Source organism: Felis catus, chromosome D3, assembly GCF_018350175.1.
Source record: "Felis catus isolate Fca126 chromosome D3, F.catus_Fca126_mat1.0, whole genome shotgun sequence".
Classification (NCBI taxonomy): Eukaryota; Metazoa; Chordata; class Mammalia; order Carnivora; family Felidae; genus Felis; species Felis catus.
Genome location: NC_058379.1, coordinates 60931998 through 60945083, shown reverse-complemented (window position 1 = coordinate 60945083; position 13086 = coordinate 60931998). Strand labels below are relative to the sequence as shown.

The 13086-nt window shown below is 36.9% G+C and overlaps 1 long non-coding RNA gene across 2 annotated transcripts in view; it reads left to right on the top strand.

The window, feature by feature from the left end:
• LOC109493426 overlaps positions 1 to 13086 on the top strand; it is a 530781-nt gene that overhangs the window by 503148 nt on the left and 14547 nt on the right. The window contains exon 4 of one of the 2 annotated variants that reach the window (XR_006588307.1): positions 2497 to 4782. The exons of the other annotated variant lie outside the window; for it this stretch is intronic. This is a non-coding gene — a long non-coding RNA (uncharacterized LOC109493426). Of the gene's footprint in view, positions 1 to 2496; positions 4783 to 13086 lie in introns of those variants that run through there. 2 annotated transcript variants of the gene reach the window in all.

Below are 13086 nucleotides of genomic sequence, written 5' to 3'. Positions count from 1 at the left end.
AATAATAACCTTCTATTTTTCCACCCACTTTTTACTGAATTAAGTCAAACTTACATAATCTCCTTGCAGGCAACGGAGAGTTTGTCTTTGCCAATCTCAACCTCACTCACTGCTGTTTCTTCAAATTTTAGGACACATCAGGCACTTGACATGTATGTGAAGAAAAAAACAACACAGCTCTAAGACTTCTCTCTGGATTGGCATTCATCCTTTAAGAAGCCGGGTTCAACCAACATTGACTTCATTTAAATGTTCAATACATGTTCATTTCCCCCCATCTTCTTTTATTTTTAACGTCTTTATTTAAATTTCAGTTAGTTAACATACTGTGTAATACTAGTTTCTGGTGTAAGGCATAATGATTCAACACTTCCATTGCTCTCCGATGCTTATCACAAGTGCATCCTTAATCCCCATCACCTGTTTCACCCATCCTGTCCACCTCCCCTCTTATAACCATCAGTGTGTTCTCTATAGTTAAGAGTCTTTTTTTTTTTTTTGGTTTGCCTCTTTCTTTTTTCCCCTTTGCCCATTTGTTTTGTTTCTTAAATTCCACATATGAGTGAAATCATATCATTCCCTCCCTCCCAACCATCTTCTTAAAAAGAGAAAAACTTCGTTGAGATGTAGCAATACTGGTATTGAAACTTCTGATTTTCCAGTCTGACAACAGGATCAAAAGAAGAAAAAAAAAATAAGATTACTTTAGCATGAGTTATTTTTTTTGGTGAAAATACATTGCACTTACCACTTTTCGTTTTTTGAATATGAGCAAATCAGTGATTTAATAATTAATTCGACAGTTTTATTAGTTATCGATGCCAAGCCCTTGAGCTGTAATTTTCACAACCCACCTTTTTCTCCTTTTTGAGAGCTGGTGAGATTTCTGCGCTTGCTTTCTAGCACTTCTCTTTTCCATTCCCCCCTGATTATAATTGCTGCAGGGCTCTGAAATTATATTTGCAGGCTTTTCTTATTTAAAATAACCAGGTTTATTCTTATAATTTTTTGGTCTTCAGTAGGTTGCAATTTTTTTAAGTCTGATTATTTTGTCCTTTAGAGTTTGAATCTGTTTTTCTTCTTTAATAATGAAGATGGAAAGAGACGTTCTTCTTGGAAGTAAAGCTTTTCAGAACATAGAATGTGTCACTAAGAAAGGTTTTGCTAAGAAACAAAATTCAACCGTGTGAATTTGAAGATCTAATTGCCTTCACGAAAGAATTCATGAGGGCAGAGTCCTACATGAGGGCAGAGTCCTGAGTTATACAAAACAGTAAGTTTTTATAGGAAGAAAGGTGGGACAAGAAACTTATTAGCAAAAGAAAAAGATTATTCCAGGCAAGGGTGCTTGACCTTAGATGAAAGAGCAGGGAGTCTACAGATTTCCTCATCTTCCATTAGGGGGATGGAGAGGGCCCCTGTGGCAGATCCTTTGGCACTGAACAGGAAAATTCCTGACTGACTGGTTAAGACTGCATTCTGGGGGGAGTTGGAACCCACGATTAGATTAGGTATTAAGTCTTGGTTTGGGGACTTGGCCTCAGTGACACCATTTTGGGCCTGTGGTTTGCATTTTAACAGTTACCTAATGTCATTCGATTTTTTGGAAGATCTGAAAAAATAGGGCTAATCCCAATTAATTCTGATTTGTAAGTCAGGATCTGCCTGTGAGCAGACATACGGTTTGATGACCTACTGGCATTCCTACAAGTGGCTTTCGTCCCTACAACTAGCTCCCTTCACTTCCTCGGAGCACAGTCTCGCACCTTTCTCATTTAAAAGCATACGTCCTTTCCAAGCGTGGGAGTTCACTGAGGTATGAACAGCCGTGCAAAAGTCTTCAGCACAACACCAAGATATTTTCCCTTGACTCATCATTCTCCTTTTGCCTTCCCAGGTGATTTTCTTTCTGGAGCTCAGAAAGGTTTGATAAGACAACGGTTTTCCTAAGGTTCCTTTGACTGAAATCTCTGGCTATCTTGCTTCTGACATCGTCTGTGTTGCTGTGCTACCTGATTACCTGGACGAATAGCGTTTGCATTCCCAGTGCCCCAGCAGCTTTCACAGGCAGGGGAGTTTGATCTATTCCTGATTTTGCGGTTATATTAGATGAGATGTCCCTGTAAGCTAATTACTTTGGCAACCAAGGGGGCACCAATGATTCTGTCAGGCATCCATGGGGGCACCTTAATGGTGTTTTAAACAATGTGTACAGAAGGGGTTACAAGCTACACAGAGAGGAGCAGAGCCTGAGGGGAAAGACACTGCAGGTGTGTGGTTAACAAGGAACTAATTGGGTAACCAGGAAGGAGGAGAAGGAAGCATAAAGCTGGTCAACGTGCTTGTGTAGAATTCCAGCAGTTAGCTAGTGCCGAGCCCTTGAGAAGTTGAAATAAAGACAAGTTGAATCTGGAGTCTATTTTTTGCTGTGATCTTTACTAGAAACTGCAAATTGGGACTTGACAGCTTTTCTCGCCGCCTGTTGCTTTATTTCAGGTGGTATTGTTTTGAACGAGCTAAGAGCTGACATTCTGGATGCCTAGCCTGGGTGTCTTGCATCGAGACAAGAATGTGTGTCAACTTTTCAAGGCACGTTACTCTTTTTTCTGTTCTTAATGATCTCTGGGTATTGTGAGTGATGGTAAATAGTGAAATAAGTGTTGGCCTAGTACACAGAAGACGAGCCTAATCCCAAGTGTGCAGTCAATAGCATCAGCTTGAGCCGTTCACCCTGCCCCCCAAGTCTTCACTGCCTTCCAGGCTATACACAGAATGAGATTTCCGTGTTTCTTTCAGAATCTTTTTGAGTCCTAAGGTTTTTTTTTTTTAAATTGATTAGTTTTCTGTATTAAATTTTGGCCAAGTGCCTAAAAATAGACTAGGCAATACAGAAATACACCCAGAGTAGAAGGCATGTTTCCTGTCTTCACACAAAAAAATCATAGGAGTGCTACAGATGGATGTGAAGACCTTCTAGGGATGTGAAGACCTTCAGTATGGGGATGTAGTCACCCACTGAGCAGTGCAAATTTAACAAAGAAGGTGGTGAGATGAGCCTTCTGAAGAGCAGGCTTTGAGGTGATAGCCAACATAGCTTTCTAAGTTGGTGGAATGGTGTGAAGTATGGCTCAGGATTGATAATAAACCTATGGGGAGGTGTGGGGCAATATAGAGATTGATCAGACTGAAGGAGAGACCAGTTAATGGGGTATACTCTAAATAGTTTTCTTAGCAGCCGCCAAATTGTGGATAGTCTGAAAAGATAAGCAGGGAAGACTTGGAGGAACAAGGGGAAACACTTTGGATTTGGGAATATTTTGAAAAACATTACAGAAATATTCTGTTGAGTAACATACAGAACTAACTCAAGTTCAATTACATTTGCCTTTACATAATAATGACATATATAATAAGAAGGAAAAAAAAAACTTGCTAAAAAAATAAGTTCCCAGACCAGATTAAAATGTCTTTTCACTAATGTCATTAAGCTGCTTATTTTAGTCCAGGATAAAGGTCTATATTTTCACCGAGCCAAAGTGAGTTGGCATAAAAAGAAATAGAAATAAACAATTTGACAATGGTTTTATGAAGAACCTCTTCTAATTGTTTTTCAGCATAAATACCAAAGGAACTAAAATGGACGGTGAATTGAGTATATCACCACCACAGGTCTTAAAGTTGAGAACTCAACTTCTAATGCATGAAATGTATGTAGTCACTGGTCAACTCAGATATGGGCATGTACCTTGTGTCAGCTCCATCACTACCTAATTGTCTCACATCCTTCCCACTGAACTCATTACTGTTGCCTTTATGACCCAAGAGGTCACTTCCAGGTATAATCCCTGATTAGAACTGGCTCTGCCGTTGTGTGAGTGAGATCCTTGCTGCCCGTGTAAACTCTCTGGCCTCTAGATTCACATTTGGAAAATGAGGGTGTTTGACTAGAGTAGCTCTAATTTCCCTTTTATTTCTAAAGTTCTGCAACACTTAGCAAGAAATAACATTTTTCTAACATGATAGTGTGATATGACAGTTTGGAAAGAGGGGAGAAAGGAAACTTTCAAAGACCAGATTAATGGAATGCAAATTGCAACCATATAACTTTTATTTTAAAGAAATTACCTCGTTTGTGCTGATTTTCTGAAGAACCAAATCACAATTCTTAAAGGAATTTGCAAAATCAGAATCTTAATTCCTGGCATGTCTTTCTCCTCCCACCTCCATTCAAGTTTCAACTTACAAGGAAGAAAGAACATTTTTAAAAGAGCTTAGAATTAGGCTCAAACAGCAAGTTCTGTAGTTTGAAGACATTTTGCCCATTTTAACAATAGCTGTACTAATGCTTTAGCAATTCATTGAGATCAGCGATTCCTTTAAATTAGCTACAGAAAAGTTCAACTTCTGAATAAAACTGACTGGTTGAAATTTTTATATAAAAATGGAGCTATTATACAGAATTTATAATATAGTATTTCAAATTCCAAATTTCTGCTTCTTAATGGACAGTGCCATCAAGCAAAACTGACATTTATATAAGTTGAGCACACATCCATTTTATTTCTATAACTTACTCTCGATTAATCACTTTCTTGTCTTTGATATAAGTTGAAGCTATGACATACAGCTTTCATATGCCACCAAAGACTCATTTTTCTTCTCCTTTTCTCTTATCTAGCCAAATTCTTCAAGTTGGATTATTCATTTCTCAAATTTGAATCTCTAAAGACTACTGGAATAACAAGCATTCAATTCTCTAATTAAAAGTCCTCTTTCATTCAACTTCCATTGTTTCTTTGCATTCTTTTAATGATTGAACAAGAAGGAATGCAGAAATAAAGGACTGATAATCATAGTATGAGTGGTGTCCATAGTGATACAGGGACAGGTTACAGTGGGATACCATTATTCTCCTCCATATCTGTCATATCATGGCCTGAGGATTAAATGATAATTGCCATTGATGGTGAATTTGTGGTTCCATTATTGAAAAAAAAAACTGCTTCCATAATTAAAAAAAAAACAACCCATGACTCTAGACTTGAACCCATGAAGTTCTAGACTTATATACTCATGCCTCTGCCCCAATTTTCTCTACTGCTTTGAATATACTAATGATAAATGAAAACTTATATCCTCCTCCATCTTTCCTACTATTCAAGAGAAGCTTTAAAATATGTTGACATCTGACATATTGAGCCAATAATTATAAAACTTGAATTTATGTGATGAAATAATCTCCTAGGAGCAAACAGCCATTCATTTATTTACTCAGTCTATATTTATTGAGTATCTTTCATATGTCAGACATTGCACGTGGAGATAGCAGTCTATAAGACAGTCATGGTCTTTGCCATTTTAGAGTTAATATTATGCACATAAGGAGTCATATAATAGACAAGTAACTTCTGTAAAATAATTTTGGAAAACTGCTATAAAGGAAAAACAGAGCTCTGTGGTAGAAAATAAAGAAATAATGTTGCAGTAACAGGGGCTATTTTTAGACTGGGTGGTCAACAAAGAGAGGTATCCAAGCGAAGCCTCTGTGTTGGAAAGGAGTCATGCAAAAGATAAGGAAGATTCTAGAGAATGGCATGGTAAAAACCGAGAGGCAGGAAAGAATTTGGTAATTTTGAGAGGAGACCAAGGAATGACTGATTTCTAGGAGGAGCTAAAGCAGAGTGTGCAAGGTGGAAAGTGGTATGAGAAAAGATTGGAGAGGCTGGATGATATCGTAACAGGAGAAATCATATAAGTCATGTTCATGAGTCTGTACTTAATTTTGAGTGAGGTTAAAGATTTTCAACATTTTATGTTTGAAATGACCTCCTTTCTCTTCTGGTTGTAGGGAATGGGTTGGTAGAGAACAAGATTAAAACCCTGAAGTCCAGTTAAGAAATCGTCCTGGAATGCAATTGTGGAGGCTTGGACAAAAGTGATTCCACTAGAAATGGAAATGAATGGTCAGGTTAGGAAAATATTTTGCGGCAGAAAAATAGGACTTGCATACAGATTGTCCTGAAGAAAGGCATCAAGGAAGTCTCTTAGGTTTCTGACTTGAGAAACAAGGTATTGCATGGTATGGTTTGCTGTAAGTTTGCATGGCAAACAAGTCTGTGTTTACATGTAAGTGGGCTTATGTGTGTATATCAAGGATTATAGTTATATTTAAGATGTCCATGAAATATCTTTCAAGTAAATATGTCCAATAAGAAGCATGATACAATAGTCTTAAATTTTTGATACGTTATGTCCTAAAGATTTAACTTTGGAAGTCCTTAGCACATAGACTACTTTTGAAGGCAAGGATGCTGAAGCTATCTTTTGGAGAACTTCTCTTTAAATAGTGAGGGAAATAGAAACTAAGACAAAACCTGTCATGTACACATGTGGCTGGACATGAAAGGACTCAGGAAATTTCTAATGAGAGTTCTTGTAGGAAACTATTGGAGGATATGCTGCACCAAAAGCAAAAAAAACCAAAACAAGAACATGACCAAAAAGTAAAAAAGAAAAGCAAAAGGCACATGCACAATTTTAAACACTGTAGTAGGCATATTAAGAAGTAAAAGAAACTGGTGAAATTAACTTAATACTATATTTTACTAATTCACCATAGTAAAATTATCATTTTAAAATGTAAAAGATATAAAACAATTATTAGCACTTTACTTTTTTGTATTTGATAAAAAGTCTTTGAAATCTGCTGTGTATTTTACACTTCCATACATTTCAATATATAGTAGCTACATTTCAAGTGCTCTATAATCACTTATGGTTCCTGGATACAAGACTAGATATCAGGGGCTTGAATGCTTTCTAAGAATGATCTGGTACAGAGAAACATGGGATAAAGGAAATATCTCCTCTAAAACAATTGTATCTCTCAAGGAGCAAGGATACCTATGATACTTAGATATAGGGCATAAAAGGGAGTTAATCTTTGAAGGATTGGCACTCCCTTAAATGTAACAGAAAAATTTTTAAAAAAGGATGCAGACGCTGATAGAATTGATTTTTTCATGAAAATACTAGAGTGCAATTCACAAAATATTCTATTGCCTTCTTGAAATATGTTGCAAAGTCATTAACCGAGTGAGATGATGATAAGGTAACCTGTTCAGAGAACTTTCTAGAATATTGCCTACTGCAACTTCATGAATGGAATCAGTACTTAATACAAGGGGCCAGATTAATGGTACAAGTTGACCCTGTCAGAATTCGTCTGTATAGTCCTTCACCTGAGATGTTGAGAGGACATTGAAGCCTGCCTGTAATCTCCTCCTCACTCCTTTTCTTTTTATCTGCTAGTCAGTATTCTTCGAATTCAACAGCTGGCTTTTCACAATGCACTGGGGCATTGCTTCAATTTGAATTGGGCAAAATGTCTTATTTTGTCATTGGTAGTTTTTTTTTTGTTTTTTTGTTTTTTGGTTTTTTTTTTGGCAGGGAGGGGTGTAGGGAGGTTGTTTAAACAAACAATGCAATGTGTGCTATGGAGACATGGTAGCCTGTTATTAGCAGATCATGTTATAGGCATGAACTCAAAATTCATAGTGAATGGCTGCATGATTTCACAGCTTCTCTCTCAACCTTAACCTCCATTTCCCCAGCCCTACCTCCATGTACTTAAACCTCTGTGAGTAGAGAAGAAAGAAGTCAGAAAAACAGGAAATATGGGAACGGCAGGAAGGTCATATGGAGCAAGAACACGATAGATGGCTGTCCTGTTGTGTTGAGAAAATAAGACAGGAGTTGAGAAGTCAGATTGTATAAAAGTTGCTGCTTTGTACTGTGGGGAGGGGGAGGGGGAGGGGGAGAGGAAGGAGGGGAAGGGTTGTGCAATAGAACTGCTCTGTTTTCAAGAACATAGGTCACTCCAAATCAATCCACCCTGCACTCCCCCAAAATAAGGAAAACACTAAAACAGCTCTTGATGTAATTTATTCTTTCAGATCTTGTGGCAGAGAGTTTTCTAAACCTTTAAGCTGTGAGTAGTTTTCTTCCTTTTTTTTAAGCTATATATCCCACTCACTTAACCCACACTTTCTATTTTTAGTTTTCTCTTTCTGATGAAACCTTGCAGATCATGAAGATAACATTCTCTGAGCAAGATTGGACCATGTGAATCTCAAGATTGCTTCCTGTTCAGCATTCTCTTTAGTTGTATATTTTTTCCCTCTGTATATTTCAGTGTTACCTCTTGGTTTTGTAAATATTGCACAGACTTCTGCTATAATTTCTGATGTACATACAATCTTAGGTGTGGGGAAGGATACAGAGACATTTTTGTTACAAGTGTGCTGAAAAGGGGAAGACCAAAAAAAAGTAAGATTGGGATTTTATATTAAGTCTTTTTAAATGAAGTTTGTTTATTCTTTTCTTCTCCATTCTGCATGCGCTTTATATTTGTACTTACACGTGTTAGGTTTGTTTCTGAGAATAAGGCATTTTTCAAATTGATTTCCCCTTGCTTTTCCCCCTTGCTGATGAGACAACTTGTCATTGAGGTACTATTCAATTTCTATCCCACTATGGGCCTTCCAGGATATCCAACCCTTTTTTGTTTTCTGAACCCTTGTGTCTGAAGGAATCTGAGAACAGGACAGGGGGGAAACTATGAATAAGAGTCTGGATACTCAAGCAGTCAGGCCTCAGTTTGAATTCTGGTTCTAATTCTCAAAGTTATACCACTTTGATAAGTAACATACTGCCAGATTCATCATTTCTAAAATCAATAATTTCTCAAAGTAATGCTACAAGGAGTAAATAACATGTTTGCAAATCAGTGTGCATATAGCCTCAATTTTAGCTAATGTAAGTAACTACTACTCCATAAATTGTAGTAATGATGACAATAGCAAGAAATGGAGGAGAACTTAAACATCATTGGTTATGTTTTTTAACTAAGTATCCCAAGGCTCACAATGTTAATTTTACCATGACCAAAGGTAGCAATGGAGCTGAAACTAGAATTGACATACTTGGACCCCTAATTCCATGTTCCTGGATTATCAGTTTGAGAGGTAGTAACCCACAATAGATAGAGTACAACCCTTGTAGTCCACAACTTGTAAAGTTAAATCCTGCTTCCAACACATATAAATGTGGGGCTGCATATAATTTACTTCACATTTTTAGCCTATTTCTTACCCTTACCTACTTCATAGGCTTGTTTGGGTTTTACACGGCACAGTCCATAAAAACCAGGGGTTGGGGCGCCTGGGTGGGGCAGTCGGTTAAGCGTCTGACTTCAGCCAGGTCACGATCTCGCGGTCCGTGAGTTCGAGCCCCGCGTCAGGCTCTGGGCTGATGGCTCGGAGCCTGGAGCCTGTTTCCGATTCTGTGTCTCCCTCTCTCTCTCTGCCCCTCCCCCGTTCATGCTCTGTCTCTCTCTGTCCCAAAAATAAATAAACGTTGAAAAAAAAATTTAAAAAAAAACCAGGGGTCAAGTCTTAACACATACAAGGGGCCAAAATTACTGAAAAGGAAAGAGAGGACTCTTTGGACCCAAAGATTATGAAAAGGTGTGAGAGAAAAAGAACATAAGTTAGAGGTGGGTGCAATTTGGAAACCTAGTGATTTTCTTCTTGGCCCATGCAGAAGCCCAGTACCAGTTTCAGCTGGGGAGCAACATGCTTAAGATACATCATGAAGAAGGAAAGGATCCCAGAGAACAGGAGCAAAGGAACTTTTATATGATAAGATTGTGTTCCTTACTCTTTTTTAAAATGAGTTTACATTTCTATTTAGAAAATGACATACAGTAATGAAGTTTGTAATTCTGCCAAAACTTTAAATAGAATGTGTTAAAAATAGCCTATAAAAGTTCAGGTTGCTTTCAATTCTGCAAAGAAACAGTAGACATCCCGTGTGTGTGTGTGTGTGTGTGTGTGTGTGTGTGTGTGTGTAACAATCCCACTTTCTATATGCCAACTCCACACTAATAGTATTTGTTAAAAACAAAACAAAAAGTTTTTAACTGCATGGCATTATGTTTCTGTTTTCCACCAAGTTCTCCTTTTACTTTTTATTGATATGTAATGCACCAGAATTAAGCATTTGATTTTTAGCTGCTTAAAGCTTCATTTCTCTTTCTCTCTATTTTCTGTGTTTTAGAAGCATTTTCTCTATTTTCACAAGCCAAACACAGTTGACTGTTAATGTCTCCCTGAAAGACATTGGAAGATGGCTCCCAAAATTAATGTTGTAAGACAAGCTTACAAACTGCCAGGCTTTGAAGTGAAAATTAGTGTGTCATCTTTATGAAAAAAGCAGAGCACAGAACTGACTGCTCTGTTATGAGAATCTCTCAAGGCAAAATATATGTTTTAGGTGAGAGGACAAAAATTAAACAAATGTTTTCTTCCCCACCTTACTACCCAAATTCCATCAACATACTTACACACACACACACACACACACACACACACACACACACACACAACAGGGAGGATTTCCCAGTAGCACATTCTTCACTGTTCAAAGAAATCAATAGCTATAGGAATTACACAATGAGAAATCATAAAATTCCACTTGACAAAATGTTATGTTGACTAGCATAACTGGAGAGGCCCAGGTGGGAAAAATCTGGGGACTATGTTACTATTTTTTTTAACTCCTTAAAGTAAAAAAAAATGTTAATGTTACTCAAAATTTGATGGCCACTTTGAGGAAGAAGTTTCAGAAAGATGAGATAACCTTTTCAAATAAAGTCAAGTGTTGGCTTTATTTTCAGGCTAAAATGCCACTGTCATTAAAAGCTCTATCCCAGCTGCCATCCTAGGGTCCAGGATATTACAGCTGTAGATCTTCAAAACTTACAAAGCACAACTTTTTCATTGTTTGAAGTGACAGAGGATTTGGGGTGCATATTGTTGGGGTTAGGAAGATTTGGTCTCCTTTTCTTTTTAATGAAATCACGAACAACTTACTTGATCTCCTTGAGCCTCATTTTTTTTTTACATGTTTATTTGGAGAGAGAGAAAAAGCAGGGGAGGAACAGAGAGACAGAGGAGAGAAAGGCTCCCAAGCTGGTTCTGCACTGTCATTGCAGAGCCTGATGCAAGGCTCAAAGTCACAAACCATATCATGACCTGAGTAGAAACCAAGAGTTGGTCGCTTAACAGACCGAGCACCCAGGTGCCCCGAGCCTCAGTTTTATATAGCTATACCTCGTGAATAATAATCCCAATTTAAAGATCTAGGAGAAATGGAAGGGTTAAATTATACAATAGATTTAGAGCACATGACACATTGTTAAGGTTGGTAATCAGAGATGGGTTTATGCTGAGATGAGGAAATAAAGACTGTCATCATGGAAGTAAAGTATTCTTAGGGGTAGAAATGGAGTCTTCTCTTCTGGAGTAGGTTTCATACTGGTGAATACCTTTGTGGGAGTACACAGTCTTTCTTGGGATAATTGGGCACCAATAATTTTAAGGAATACATTTCCATATCCTCAACTTTATGTATGCCTTCTTTATTCTAAAATTGATCTTCCCAAGAAAGTATCTGAGGGCAATTCACCTATTTGCTCACTGTTCTTCTCCTGCTGGAAAACTATACATCTCAATGGATCATCACACAGAACATAAAAACTTCTAGACATATTCAAAATATTGTCATCCCTAAAGTACAAAAATAGACTTTTCTCGTTATCACTGTCTTATATATATTTCTGTCTTATATATATTCTGTTAGAATATAGCAGGGCTCCTGGGTGGCTCATACAGTTAAGCGTCCGACTTCTGCTCAGGTCATGATCTCATCCTTCCATGAATTCGAGCCCTGCATCAGATTCTGTGCTGACAGCCCAGAGCCTAGAGCCTGCTTCAGATTCTGTGTCTACCTCTCTTTCTCCCCCTTGCCCACTCATGCTCTGTCTCTGTCTCTGTCTCTCTCCCCCAAAAATAAACATGAAAAGGACAGAGTATGGCATTGGAAAAGGTATTTTGACTTGAGTTGAAATGTTCTAAATTTTGATATGTTATAGGATGGGGGGTGTGACGTAATTTTCATACTGTGACCTTCACTCTTCTGTCCCCAGTCTATCTAAAAGAGCACCTGGCTGCTAAAAGGCAGGTCCTGAGAATCAAGCAAAGAAAATTTAAGTGAAGAACTGAATGCAGTGGGCCTTATTTCATTCAGACCAAAAACTCAAGTCAAAACTTTATGACTTCATCTTTTATATATCTGTCATCCATTAATTTATCTATATCAGTGAAAATCCAGAATGTGATGTTGTGAGGTTGAGGTATGTATGAACACTTTGTTCTAAATTTAAAAAATAAAGTTAAACTTTTTCTAACAAAAGGATGGTTCTAATGGGCTAATTGTTTTGACATTGACCTTTTTATATATTAAGTCCTGCATTGCCCATTAGGTTAAATAGTACTCACATATTTTTTAAAGGATAGTAATCAGGGAAATTGATGATAAGCACTATCTCATGGTAGCAATGAGTAGAATTCATCCATGAAATAGCAGGGAAAAAATACCTAGATCCATCTATCTCATTAAGAGATGCTATTCTAATGAACTTTTTTGTATTTTATGTTAAATATTATTAAAGTTTGTGATTTATTTATATTATTTTTATCAATTGTGTATTAATGATAATTATTGTAACTTGATTGAGAAGAAATTTTTGATTCTTAGAGCTTTATAGTCAGAGGAGTAAAATATTAAATACATTTTACATGCATAATTGTGTTTCAGATGAAGATGATAGGATAATCAATAAAAAACTTTTAAACATAAAAATGTATTAAAGGCTAAAATTCTTTGGGGGATATAGAACAGAAACAAATTCATGGAGGAAAAAAGAAACTGAAAATTTAATATTGCAAAGGAAATTCATGTCATCTACTGTTTTCATAATGATGGCAGCTTTCAAATCCTATCCAGTATTCAGATTCCATTAGATATATTTAATAGAATGATTTAACAATTTTATATTTAAATGTCAACATTTATAATGTATTTATTTTGTAATCTGTATCATAAGTATGAGCTTATGATGAAAATTTTAATGTCAACTTAAAAGTACGTGACAGAGTAAATTAGTTTTTCAAACGTCTTAGT